This window comes from Phytophthora infestans, genomic scaffold (assembly GCF_000142945.1).
Source record: "Phytophthora infestans T30-4 supercont1.30 genomic scaffold, whole genome shotgun sequence".
Taxonomy (NCBI): domain Eukaryota; phylum Oomycota; class Peronosporomycetes; order Peronosporales; family Peronosporaceae; genus Phytophthora; species Phytophthora infestans.
In genome coordinates, this window is record NW_003303729.1 from 1328816 (window position 1) to 1341518 (window position 12703).

Consider the following 12703-nt stretch of genomic DNA (forward strand, 5'->3'; position numbering starts at 1 on the left):
CGTGTCGCCGCCCAACTTTGACGGCGCTTTGCGAAGTGGTTCAAACAGCGTTAAGATGCGTAGCGTTTATGTTCATAACGTCTCTTTAAGACGAATTAACGTCGAACGGCTTATTGTAAAATTCACGAGCAAAACGACAACACTTTTTATCCAAGAGAAATAAACCGGTAAAGTATCGGTAAAAATTACAGTTTTTTTTAGTTAGATACGATATCTGCGAACCGCGGCGGAGCACCATGCGCAACAATGGCAGAAAGAGCCGGTCAGTGGATACGGGAGGAATCGCTAAAGAGGGCGGCCAGCTTGCTGTGGCCCCGCCCAGTACAGCCCGAACAGGCAAGTGCTGTGCAATGGTTTGATAAGCGTTTATCTACTAACACTAGATGCGTTACAGCTCATGGTCGTTGCTACATCTTGGACTCGAGAATAAGCAAACAGTTGCGCAAGGCGCGGGGACGACAGTGGTCTAGCTGCCCCCTCGCCACCTGCGCTGAAGTCAGCGGCTGCGCTGTCCTTCATCGTCACTAAGTAGATTGTGAGATTTGTAGTCAGAGAAAATTAGGGGGCTGTTTAAATGCTTGCTATGTCCGGGTAACGACTGTCTCTATTTTGACAAAAATCAGTTGGCTAATTTGCTCTGATTGTTACATTTCGGAAACCGATAAAACAGTAAAAACCAGTTTAACGTCGCTAGCTTTGCGCTAAACACGTCGTGAACTTGTAGAAGGGTTTAGTAACGTTGTACCAACGCCACCCGTTGAGTTTCATATTTTTAAAAGAAACATCATACATGTATGATTTTCATTTAAATACATGATGCAGCGGGGCTGCCGTTACTTTGCGTCAGAGGAAAACGTTCGACTCAAAGAGTCACTAATACTAAGTTCTTTATCCAAAGTAACTTACAGCCCACGAAAAGGGCTCAAAGCTAATACCTTAACTTTTATGCCTTAAAACAAGAAGTGTTTTATTTTCTCTTATTGCGGCCAAGCCGCCTAGGGGTAATTGTATCTGTTTAACTATCTAGCATAGCTAAACATAAACAAATCAAATGAATAACGTGTGGCTTTCAGCCAACGTACTGAGAGACTATGTTAACTCTCCGACTTATTTACTGATAGTTTGTTAGCTATTCGGGTACTCCGTACCCCTGTGCGTTTCACACCATGTGACCCCGTTACACCCCCCCCCTCACTAAGATGAGAACATTCCGTTCTCGAAACTTCCTCAGCAAGGACGCGTCTTGTCAAGACGGCGGAGGTTACTACACCTCACACCAGCGTTGTACAGATCCGCGAGCTCACAAACGCCTATGCATCGTTGATGCCCAACATCATATCGTCGGCCCAATGTTCCACGCGCACCGGGCGTCTTGTTCTTAAGTCCCAGACCTTTGCTCGCGCTCCGATCCTCAGTACGTTGTGAAGTGGAGGGGTTACCCTCACTCACAGCACTCGTGAGGGTTTCAGGTTGTTCTCCGGCAAAATTGCCCTGACGTCGAGGACGGGCAAAGCCTGTGCCAAAGCGCCACCAATACGTGCAAGAGCGTCGTCAGGCGCTGGGCGCCTCCCACTAGATTGGGGAGCGAACAGGTCAGTAGCTGAGCTCAGTCTCTGGTCAGTGGCTGTATCAGCCGGCTCGTACGTATGAGCAGTGCTCGCAGCGGGAGCGTGATGTGGAGAGACCTCGGGATGCTAGGGACGTGGACCCGAAGGAACCAGGTGCTTCGTGTTGTGCTGAACAATGTTCAGCTACAAGCGTCCCGAAGGACGCATAGTGGTTTTAGAATAACTTGCTCGATGAGCTTGATCCAGATGTGGGTTCGCTGTAACAGCGAAAGTGGTGTGTCGCGGACGGGATCGAACCACTGGCCTTTGGTTTTCCCGGCCGGAGCTCTACCATTGAGCATAAGGGCGATGCTCGTACCTTTGTCCGAGTACGGACTACGCATGGTATGCGAGGGCTGCGCCCGGGTGGAATTGAACACCGACCTGTGGCTTCCAAAGCCAACACTCGACCACTAAGTTTACAGGGCGTTGCCCTTAAGCTTGCCCATTGTAGGACAACCGGTCAGAAAACGAGAGGGCTGTACCCTGTTGGGTTCAAACCACCGACCTGTGGCTTCCAAAACCAACGCTCGACCACTAATTTAAAAGGGCGTTGCCCTTAAGCTTGTCCAAATGTGAATAAATGTTCATGGAACGAGAGGGCGACGCCCTGGTGGGAGAGAACCACCGACCTATCGCTTGTGAATCTAGTGTTCAAGGGCTGAGCTGATGTCGACGACTCGGCCGAGTCAAGAGCCTAGCACTAAGCGGTTTGCAACTCTTGGAGTGGGTACGTCACTGGCGTCTACGCCGCGCCACAAGGCATTCCACGTGAAAGTGGATGTCATCATGCTCACCGAGCAGAGCAGGAGGAGGCCTTGCCTCTGCCGGGCTCTCGCGAAGAGAGTCAGCACTTGCCGGAACGGCGTTTGCGTCCATACGACACCGGCGTCCACGACAGCAAACGTTCACGCTCACCGCCCATCGAGCAATCTCGAAGAGATGATCCACCTTGAGGATAGGTTACAGTCTCCACAATTGAACCACAACCAGGTCTCGCGCCTAGACTGTCCAATCGCTCGGCTGAACATTCAGCTAGCTTTGCTCCTGCATCTCGAGCACTTCGCTTCGCGACATTTGGCTCTGCCCTTCCTGTTGATCAGCCTGCTGTGAGTCCACCACTTGCTGTCGCTCAGCCTACCGTGGCTCTACCACCTGCTGCCCTGCAGCTGTCCGTGGCCCAGCCACCGTTAGCGCCAACGCCTTTGCGCTCACTTGAGCAGGGCTTGATATGGCTTAAGCAGGCCAACATGGAATACCGGATGCATGCGCATCTTTGGGAAGGCTGAGCGTATACGCTAGGACCTTCCTAGCCACGACCGTAAACGGTCCTATGGACCGAGGTTTCACTTTCGTCTTGAAGACTGCAGACACTGAGGTTGTAGATTTTTCGCGTTTAACAATATTTGGTCACTGACCTCAAACCTCTTAGCATTGCTTCTGCCCTTGGGATCTGCATGACCCTTCTGTGCGTCTTGTCTTTCAGCCATAGCGTCGCATACTTGCTTGCAAAGCCGCAACATAGGTGACATCAGCTAGCCGCTTGGCTATCCCACCCCCCATCAAGCCCTGATCCACTGGGTGGCGGCGTCAGTGGGACACGAGGACTGACCAAGCCGTTCACATAGAGCGGAGTGCAGCCTGTCGAGACGTGCACTGCATTATTTAATTCGAGCTCAACGAGTGGGAGCATCTGGCTCCAGCGTTTTGGCGCCTCAGCGCATACGCTTCGGAGGATATCCTCCGCAACGCGATTCGCGCGTTCAGTTAGACGGTCGGTCTGCGAATGGTCCGCGGTGGACATGTCCAAATGAGTGCCGAGCACTCTGAATAGGGACGTCCAGAACCTCGCGGTGAAGCGCGGGTCTCGATCCGAGCCAATTATTTCAGGCAAGCCATGTTAGCGAAAGACTTGGTCTAAAAACAGCAAAGGTTTATCTTCACCATCAATGGTGTCCCGCACCGCCGCTACATGAGCCATCTTGCTCAATCGGTCTACAAAGATAACAATACCCGTGCTTTCCGCGTTATTCTTGGGAATGCCAAACACAAAGTCCATACTCATGGACTGCCAACATCCCTTGGGGACAGGCAAACTCGCCAATGGCGCTGCCGTGCTCGGCGCGGACTTCGTCCGTTGACACGTCTCACACGTGCGTACATAGGTGCCGACCCACTTATACATCTTGGGCCACCAGTACATCGAGCTCACCGAGCCATAGGTCTTCTCCCGACCTAAGTTTCGCCACGGGCGTATCATGAACCTCATAGAGGATTCGATATTTTAGATCCTCATCATAAGGAACGTCTACACGAGGGTTATCCTCAGATTCGGTGCTGTAGTACAGCAGACACCTCTTCTAGGAAGCAGAAGCGCTTTTGCGAGGCCGAGACGGCCGTAGTGCTGGGTATTGGTATGTCAGAAATTGTTAGCAACGAGGTTGCCGTTTGCCATGAGGGCGTACGTGGTGCGGCACGTTCGACGCTGAGCTGTGCTGGTCAGGTCAATGACCAACCGCTGGGTCCTGGTGAGGACGAACGCGGAGTGGCGCGTAATCCACTGAGTGGCACGGATCTGGTCGATGTCCTACCGCTGCGTGGCTGCGACATGTGTGTGGCGCTGCTACGGACTCTTGGGAGCAAAGTGTTTAAATATTCTGACAAGGAATTGTCTGGGCGTAAGCGCGGGAGGCTGCATGTCAGGAATGGCATGCCAAGAAGCGGATGTAACCTTGTTGGCCAGACTTTTGCACATGATAAAGCAGTAGCAGACATTGACGTCGACGTGAGTGACGAGCGTAAGTATCTGGAGCCGTCAGAAAGACGCGGTGTATGTTAATAGTTTGTGTACGATGCTTAGCTAAGAGGTTGATCTTGCCAGGCTCCATTGTTTGTTATAGGCTGAGTGAAAAATCTGAACTGCTTCTGACAAAAATACTACGTCTTCATAAAACCACTTAGAAGTCTTCAACGTCGTCTTCAAGATCATTAGCCAATCAGCTTTCCGAGTCATGTCATATGCTACATACATGGCCCGTCATGAAAACTTTGATGTTTTTACGGTCGGTAGTGATAACAATCCCAGCGTACAGCTCATTAAAATAATATTTAAAATCTTGGTATTTGAGGGTAATTCGCATCACAAAACCCTTTTTATTATTTGTAAACTAGGGCAAACTTTACTTTTACCTTGTGCATGCTCTTTTCATTTGTCTATGCTTTTTGCTAAAATAGCCATTCAATCTTTTGTTGTTTATATTATGCATAAAGTAAAGTGAACTGTTATTACTAGTTTATTTTCTGGAATCCCTTTTGTTCTGGTGACAGCGAAAACTGCTTTCGATGCACTGATTTTGCGTCGGCGACCTCAATAGTGGCACCCATGCCGTGTTGACGAGATGGGGGGGGGGTGTCGGAAGGGTCAGAGCGGAATACTTGACATCAGTAGCTTTTTTTTAGCAATATACATACTTGGATTGGCTGACAAGGAAGGCATTGATCATACTTCCTGTGAGGATAAAGCAGTACCACACACAGTCGGCCAGACTGTAACTGAAGAGGAACGCATTGATCAACAAAAGGTCCGTGAGGACTCTTCTCGTTTTAGAAGAGTAGTTCCTCTTTGTCCCATGCTTGGAATGTCGACAGTCGCATCTTCGATGGACACCAGAGGTAGGAGTTGAACTCCTCCTCTGTCTTGGACGAGGACGTCTTGGAAGAGCTGAACAAGCAGCGTCAGACGCGCTTGAGTTCTGAGATACTTAAGAACCCAAGGATCCAGTATATCCTTTAATGACGGAGTAAACACTAAAACAGAGGAGGCATGCAACACCTCCGGAGTGGTCTCAGGTCTTATGAATACCATTTCTGCAACCTTCCCAGCCTCGATGCTGGCCAGAAAAGACTCGACCGTCATTTCCGCGAGGTTCAGTATCTCTGCAACCTCTGCCAACGGTTCCGAATGGGCACCAGTTGCCAAATATAACCCCACTTAGTAGTTAACACTGAGAGTCCTTTTGCTCTACTCGCATTCGAACATTGAACATGATAAGCCATGGGTTTCTCATATTCTCATTAGATCGAAGCTACTATTGCAGCACCAACAGTCTACATTTAGCTGCGTTGCCAGGCGACGCAGCAGGGTGCGACGCACCCTGCGTTTTCGACGCACCCTGCGTTTTCGACTTCCAGTCGATCCATGGCTCATGGCATTCCAGCCATACCATACCAAGGATGAGGTCATTCCTCGCATCCAGGTCTAAGACCAAACTCCATTCCACGCTATCGAAGTTCTCAAACTTCACTCCAAGGTCGACAGAGACCTTCGACACAGTTACCAGTGTCCCCGTGGACAGAGATCGTATCTCTCGTTGGCACTTCCAGTGCCTCAGCATACAGCTGACTCCCTTCCAGGGTGGAGCGACGGGCGTAGTTGCCTGAGGATCCCGAGTCAATCCAGAGTCTCTATGGCTTTGCAAAGTACTTCACGTTCGCTTGAACAAAGAAGTGATCAGCAAGCCCGGCTGGCACACACGCTTCTCGTTAAAGAGCTCAGCTCTCTTCGGGGATGCCCCGTTGCCCTCTACCTCCTCGAAGCACAACAGAACTCAGTTCTTTCCCAGTAGGCCGCCTGTGCCTACTGGAAGTTTCCGTTTCCCGGCGATGACCCGGAGGTTGGCTCGCCGGAAACTCGCACCATTTTGCGCAGAGGATAATATGCTTAGCGCTATCGCACACAAAGCATCGGCGGATGCCGGAACGTTGCTCCGCAGCAAGAAGCTGGGAGGCCGGAGCGACACGGAAGGGGAAGCATCTAGCTACGAAGCAAAGGTACTGGAGTTAGTGAGAGAAGCCCCGTTAGACCCAGAGACGCCTGGGAACTGAGTGTGATTACGACCTGGACAGAGTGAGAAGCCGAAAGCACTTGTGTCGGGAGCTCCCCGAGAAGAGGCGTTCTCGTTCGACCCGTCGCGCCCCTCTCTGACGCCGCTTAAGGATGCTGGTAGTACTAGGGAGACAGCCATCCCGACGAACGTAACAGCGGAAGTAAGACTCACAGGGGGTAATACGACCCCAGGAGCGACTACACACTATTCGAACCGACCTGAAGACCAGCCGTTGCTTTCTCGCCTCGTTCGTTCCCAGTTCCACAGTATCGGTTTCGCGTTTGAGGCTGGAACGCCTCGAGCATCTTTCACATTCGTCACACTCCCCTCGAGAGCCCTCTTGATTCCACTAGCAGTTCTTCTTGGTGGATATTTCTCAGCGTCTCGCCCGTTAGGCAAGAGGAAGGGCAGACACTTCCTTTTCCTCCCATCTGCCCCCTTCATTGTTGAGGCGTTCTGGATGACGCGGTGACGTTCCCAGTGGCCGTGTTCTGCATCAGGCTACGCAGTCGATCCAGGCTAGGGCACACCACCTAGACGGCGTTCCCCGTTCCGATATGATCCTTGTGGTCTGGACCAGTTACGGCCCATAGAGAAGTGACCCATCTCGTTACACCTGTTACATCGCCCTTGTCCTCTCGGGCAGGTTTCACGACCGCAACCCACTCGTCCACAGCGACCACATACGACTTCTCCCTCCATCGTGCGGGAGTCGGGTCCGATTCTGATTCTAAGCGGTCTCAAGTTTGACAGGGCGTTCCCTGAAGTAGAAGCGTTCTCGGTAAGCGAGGCGTTCTTAACTGCAGTAGGTACGCTTTGAGGTAGGGAAGCCGGAGGCGCCACGGCACCGATGTATCCTTGCTGTACCCCCGCACCCTATAGCTGTTTCTGCATGGACTGATTCATTAGCTGTAGCTGCTGTAACATCTGCAATTGCGTGGAGTTCGCGATGTTTGGACGCACCTCAGGCGTTCCATCGCCTCGACCGACATGTGCAGATTCTTGTAGTTTAACAGGTCACAGGCCTCCCTTATCGTTGTGACCATATTGTCGTTCAACACCGCCTTCATCTGTATGTTCCGCAAGCCTTCCAGGAAGAACGCGTACCTCGTGCGAGGCTCATGGTAGTTCAAGGCCTCGCACATGGTCGGGATACGATCACCCTACTCTTCCGCCGATTCGCCACAACTCCGTTTGGCGTTCTTGAGGAGGATCCGGAGCTGTGCCGGAGTTTGGCATATGAGTCGGTTATGGAACTGCACTCGAAGGGTCCCGACACCGTAACTCCTTGAGTTATACTATTACTTCTGGCCCAATTTACCTATGAGGCACTGCTCGAATGTCGTCAACCGCATCTGGCTGTCCATCCCATAAGAGCACCTCTTGAAGGAGCACCAGAAAGCCGCCGCTTTCTCGTTCGTAGCCGTCTCCGAGTAAAATGGAACGATTTCGGGTACTGCGTTCATCAACTCGTTCGGGATACCCACGAATGAAACAGCTTGACGAGAGTAGTCTGCACGTTCTGATACGCCCTTACGTCGATTTTCAGCACCGTAGGACTAGATGCTTCCTCCGGGCCCAAGGTTTCTCATCAACGTCGGCGAGACGCCTCTGGCTACTAGTGGCATCCCTATCGTAGACAAGTCCGGATACTCATGGGTCGGTGCTACGGGGGCTGCGGGCCAAGCGGGTAGCGCTCCACCCGGGCCCCACCCGGCAGTAGGCTGGGTCATCGACTGGTACTGAGAATAGAGCGCACCCGTTCGGGGCGTTCCACATAACATCCCGTTCCCGTAAGGGCTAATGTCCCTAGGAGGTACGACTCGATACGCGGAAATTGGTCCAAAGGGCATTTCTACTGACATTGAGGTAGTTACTGGCGTCGAGGCGCTACGAATTGGAGGCATCTTATACTCAATTCGGTGAGCACTCGAAGGTCGTTTCAACCCCGTAGACTCCCATCTAGCCGACCCAGGCTTGTAGCGCGCTTCTGGTATTGCTTCTTGTGAGCGCAGCGTTCCAGCGCTAGATTCACTAGACATCGTCAGCATCCGGAGCACTCGCTCAATCAATTCTTCCACCAGCGCTTGCAATCTCAAGTCGTTGGATGGCGTGCCAGACCGGGCAGACGCCGCTACCGATCGAGCAGGTGTAGGCACAGACTTGACAGACGTCGACATGGACTTTGCAGGCGTGGCCATAGATCTTACCGACGCTGTCGTCGATCGGGCATGTCGCCACTGAACGAGCCGGAGTTGCCCCCGATCGGGCCGGTGCTGATACCGACCTCACAGGCGTAGCCGCCGATCGATCGAGCGAGGCGTACAGCCTAACGGAACGGGTAGGCTCTATACTGGAAATGAACGAGGTGAGCAACCCAACGGAGCGGGTGGACTCCAAACTGAGAGCGAGAAGAGAGGGTAGTCCAACGGAACGGACCGGCTTTCAACAGGACAGGGGAGCGGATGGCTCTTGGATTGGGCCCGAGTGAAAAGGGTTGGACCCGGAACAAGCAATGAAACGCTTGGTCTTGACATCGGAACGAAGGGATGGAACGGCTGAACATTCCGAACGAGTAATGGATTATGAGCCTGATAAGTTACCTATTACTCTATCTCATCTTATTACCCATTTTCGAAAGAAAAGGATATGAACCTTTGATCTTCTGACGAGACTGAAGCTACGAAACGATTCGGTGCGACGTCTGACATCAAAGGAAATGCCTTGGAAACGACGACTGAAGACGCCGCGGGTGCAAAGGCAAGTGCAAAGGCAAATGAAGTTTCGGTGGTAATAGGGGTGGATAGTGCGGCTGCCACCCAGGAGACCGAAAGTACTAAGGGCAAGGATTCTACATGGCGCTACGACCGCCTGTTCACCGACGAGGATCTAGATATGCTCGAGCACGGTGAAAGCCACAGAGCAAATGCCGAACCGAAGGAGTACGAGAAAGCATTTGAGGAGCGACTGTACCCGTGGATGAACAGGGGGTTCTGCTGCGAGCGATACGGAACGCCGAGGAACAGGGGACGCCGACTCTCGCGGAAATCAGTGCGGTACTAGGGAGCTCAGAGGAAGTGCTGGAACGCACGCGTAAAGTCTGGTCGGGAGAGATCAGAACGCCTGCGTATTGGCTGGAGTGGTTTGACCAGAAGATGGAGGCCTCTTTGGGTGCAAAGCAAGCTTATCGAGACGTCAAAAGGGGGTTTGTGAGACAACGGAACGGCTGCCGAGAAGGTTAGTGTAGTATCCGAAAGCGTAGATGCGGTCGCAAGCTTAGAAGAAATGGCTGATGAAGCCGAAGAACGTGAGTTTGAACGGAATGTGTGTTGCGGACTCGACGACAATGCCGTTCCCACAGCGTGTGTTCCCGAAAAGAAAGTTGAAGCGCTTACATTCAGATGGTTTTCCTATATTGGGAAGCGAGTGTACGAGCCCCTGAAACATGATGCAGCGCGAACTGGAACGTCCGGAGAGCGTGGAACGAGCCGATACGATGGGAGATATTCCTCCATTGCGTAACAAGAAGGGCGAAGACTTTCTAACTGAGGAGGTCCTGCGCGGGGATTTCCTCGGAGCAGGGCGAACGCCTGACAAGGCTTTCCTAAATCGAAGGACGACTTGGACTCGGAAGTATTTTACGACGGAGGCCCCGATTATTCGTGTCAAGTTGTGGGACAGGGGGGGGAATATCGCGGCGACCGTTGAACCAAATCTACAGAAAAGGGTGGAGTTCAGGTTGCCAATCAGCAAGAGAACCTAAAAATAGCAGAAGAGACCCCAGAAGTGTATCGCGCGAGCACAAGGAGGGCGTCGAAAGGGCGGATGAAGCCGGGGCTGCGCGATGCGGATACTGATGAAGCCGCGGGCGATTACGAAGACGTCGTCTCGACAAGCAATCGCGTCATCTGTAGTGTTGGTGGAGTCCATACTCTATCTGACGGCTTCATCGACTGCTGTCCGTCGGAGATGCTGGCCGATACGGGTGCCGTCGCCAGCCTTGTGCGAAAGCGAGTGCGGAAACGACTCGGACGAGCGTCGGTTTCTCTGAGGTCTTTTACAGGGAGTTTGAATAGCGTATCAGGGCCCGCGATTCGAGGGGTCCTTGACCGGTCCATGACACTGGGAACGCTTGGAAGAACGCTTCCGTTCGTGGTGGTCGACAGCTTGTTCGCTGACGCAAGTTTCGGCACGGACTCGTTGAGGGCGTTCCGCACTGTGATCGACCTGGAAGAGCACACGATGACACTAAATTGGACAGGGGATGTAATCCCTTTGAGTGAAACGAGGGTGTAAGAGACGTACACAGCTACAGTATAGTCAAAAGTGCGTCTGGAGACGGGTCGTCAAGCGCTTGTAAGATCAAGATCTCGAGGAATAGTGAAGAAAACGCAGTGGTGCTGGTGAAGGGCGTTCCAGGATCAGACGAATCACTGAGAGTTGCTAGGACGCTCTGCGCGGGGACGGAGGGAACTGTCTTGGTGGGAGTGTGCAACGCCTCCGCCGAAGAAGTGAAAATTGAATCCCGAGCCTACGTCGCTACACCGGCGGTCGTTCCTGATACGGCGTTCGTGGCGTGCGCTTCTTTCGGAAGCGGAATGTCTCGGTACGCCAGCACTTTGTTGAGTGCTGGGGAAAACAGCGTGGCCTCCGAAGGCGGAACGCTCTAGGAAGAAATGGCATTCAACATGAAGAACGACAAAGATAATAACTTTGAGGTGGACTTTGAAGACTCGTCGATGGGTGCCGAGCAGAGAGGGCTTTTGCGGAAATGCTAAGACTCCTGCGAGATTTGATTGTGGAAATCTCGAAGAAACCTGGAAGTACGGAAATCCGTAAGTTCAGCATCGACACGGGAACGCATGCGCCGATCAAACAGCCGCCGTATCGCGTGTCGAAAGCTGAAAGAGACATCATGGAATCAGAAATCCATGCATACCTGGACCTGGGTCTCATCCGACCGTCGATTAGCCTTTGGGCAAGTACGGTCTTGATAATCAGGAAGTCCGACGAATGCATTCGTTTTTGTTTTGATAATGGAAAGCTGAATGCTGTCACTGTGAAGGACAGCTATCGGATGCCGTTGATTGATGACATTCTCGACGTCCTCAGGAACGCGTCTTTAGTTTCTACAATGTACATTTCCTCTGGGTATTGGTGCGTTCCTATGGACCTTGGCAGCGTTCAGAAGACGGCATTCATGAGCTAATTTGGACTCTATGAGTGGCTAGTGATGCCGTTCGGCTTATGCAACGTCGTTCTGGCTTTTGAACGCCTTATAGAAAACGTTCTCGTCGACCTCAAGTAGAGGTCTTGTCTCATATACCTCGCTGACTGCGTAGTGTTCAGCAACGACTTCGTCTTATCTGGTTCGTGTGCGCCAAGTGCTGGAACGCTTCAGGGCTGCTGGGTTCAAGTTTAAGATAAGGAATGCCTTTGGGGACGTGACCAAGTGGCGTTCCAAGGCCATATCGCTCACGCCTACGGGCATCATGCCGAGCCCTGTAAAGGCGAAGGTCGTGATAAACATCGAAAAACCTCATGATCCTAATACGATGAGGGCTTTCCCGGGGCTAACCAGCTACTATAGGCGTTACAAACCGGCCTTTGCGGCCATTGCAGCGCCTCCGGAACGCCTGAAGCAGAACGTGCAGTTCCAATGAAACGATAACTATGAGGTGGCGTTCCGCCAACTTCAACGAGCTCTTGTGAGGCCTCCCAGCAAGGTTTACCCAATTTCAAGGCACGCTTTAAACTATATGTCGACTCGTCTTCCCTAGCTGTAGGAGCGTGCCTCATGCAAGAGGTTGACAAGCGTGACAAGTCCACAGCTTATGCGAGTAAGATGTTGGTGGGGTCACGACGGAACTGTATTTATAAGACGAGCGGAACTACTGAGATCGAGTGCTTGGGACTAGTCTGGGCGACGCAAAAATTCCGAAGTTACCTCAGGCACGCTGAATTTGACCTATACATAGATCACCAGGCTATGACATTGATTTTCGAAGAAACGACTAGGACGACAAATGCCAAGTTGGCTCGTCGGGCGATGGAACTATCGCAGCTGCAGCTCAAGATCTACTGCAAGCCGGGGACGTCGATGTGACACGCAGATGGCTTGTCTCGGTGGTATCATCCACTGGACACTCAAGTTGTAAAGGCTATACGAATGACTGACCTGCTCAACGAGGATGACGGTGCCCCAGCTGT

General features: G+C 52.2%; 1 non-coding gene across 1 annotated transcript; it reads right to left on the reverse strand.

The window, feature by feature from the left end:
- Window positions 1–1964: 1964 nt before the first annotated feature.
- On the reverse strand, window positions 1965–2035 carry PITG_28208. The gene has a single exon. It is a non-coding gene; the product is annotated as a tRNA-Pro (tRNA).
- Window positions 2036–12703: the final 10668 nt, after the last annotated feature.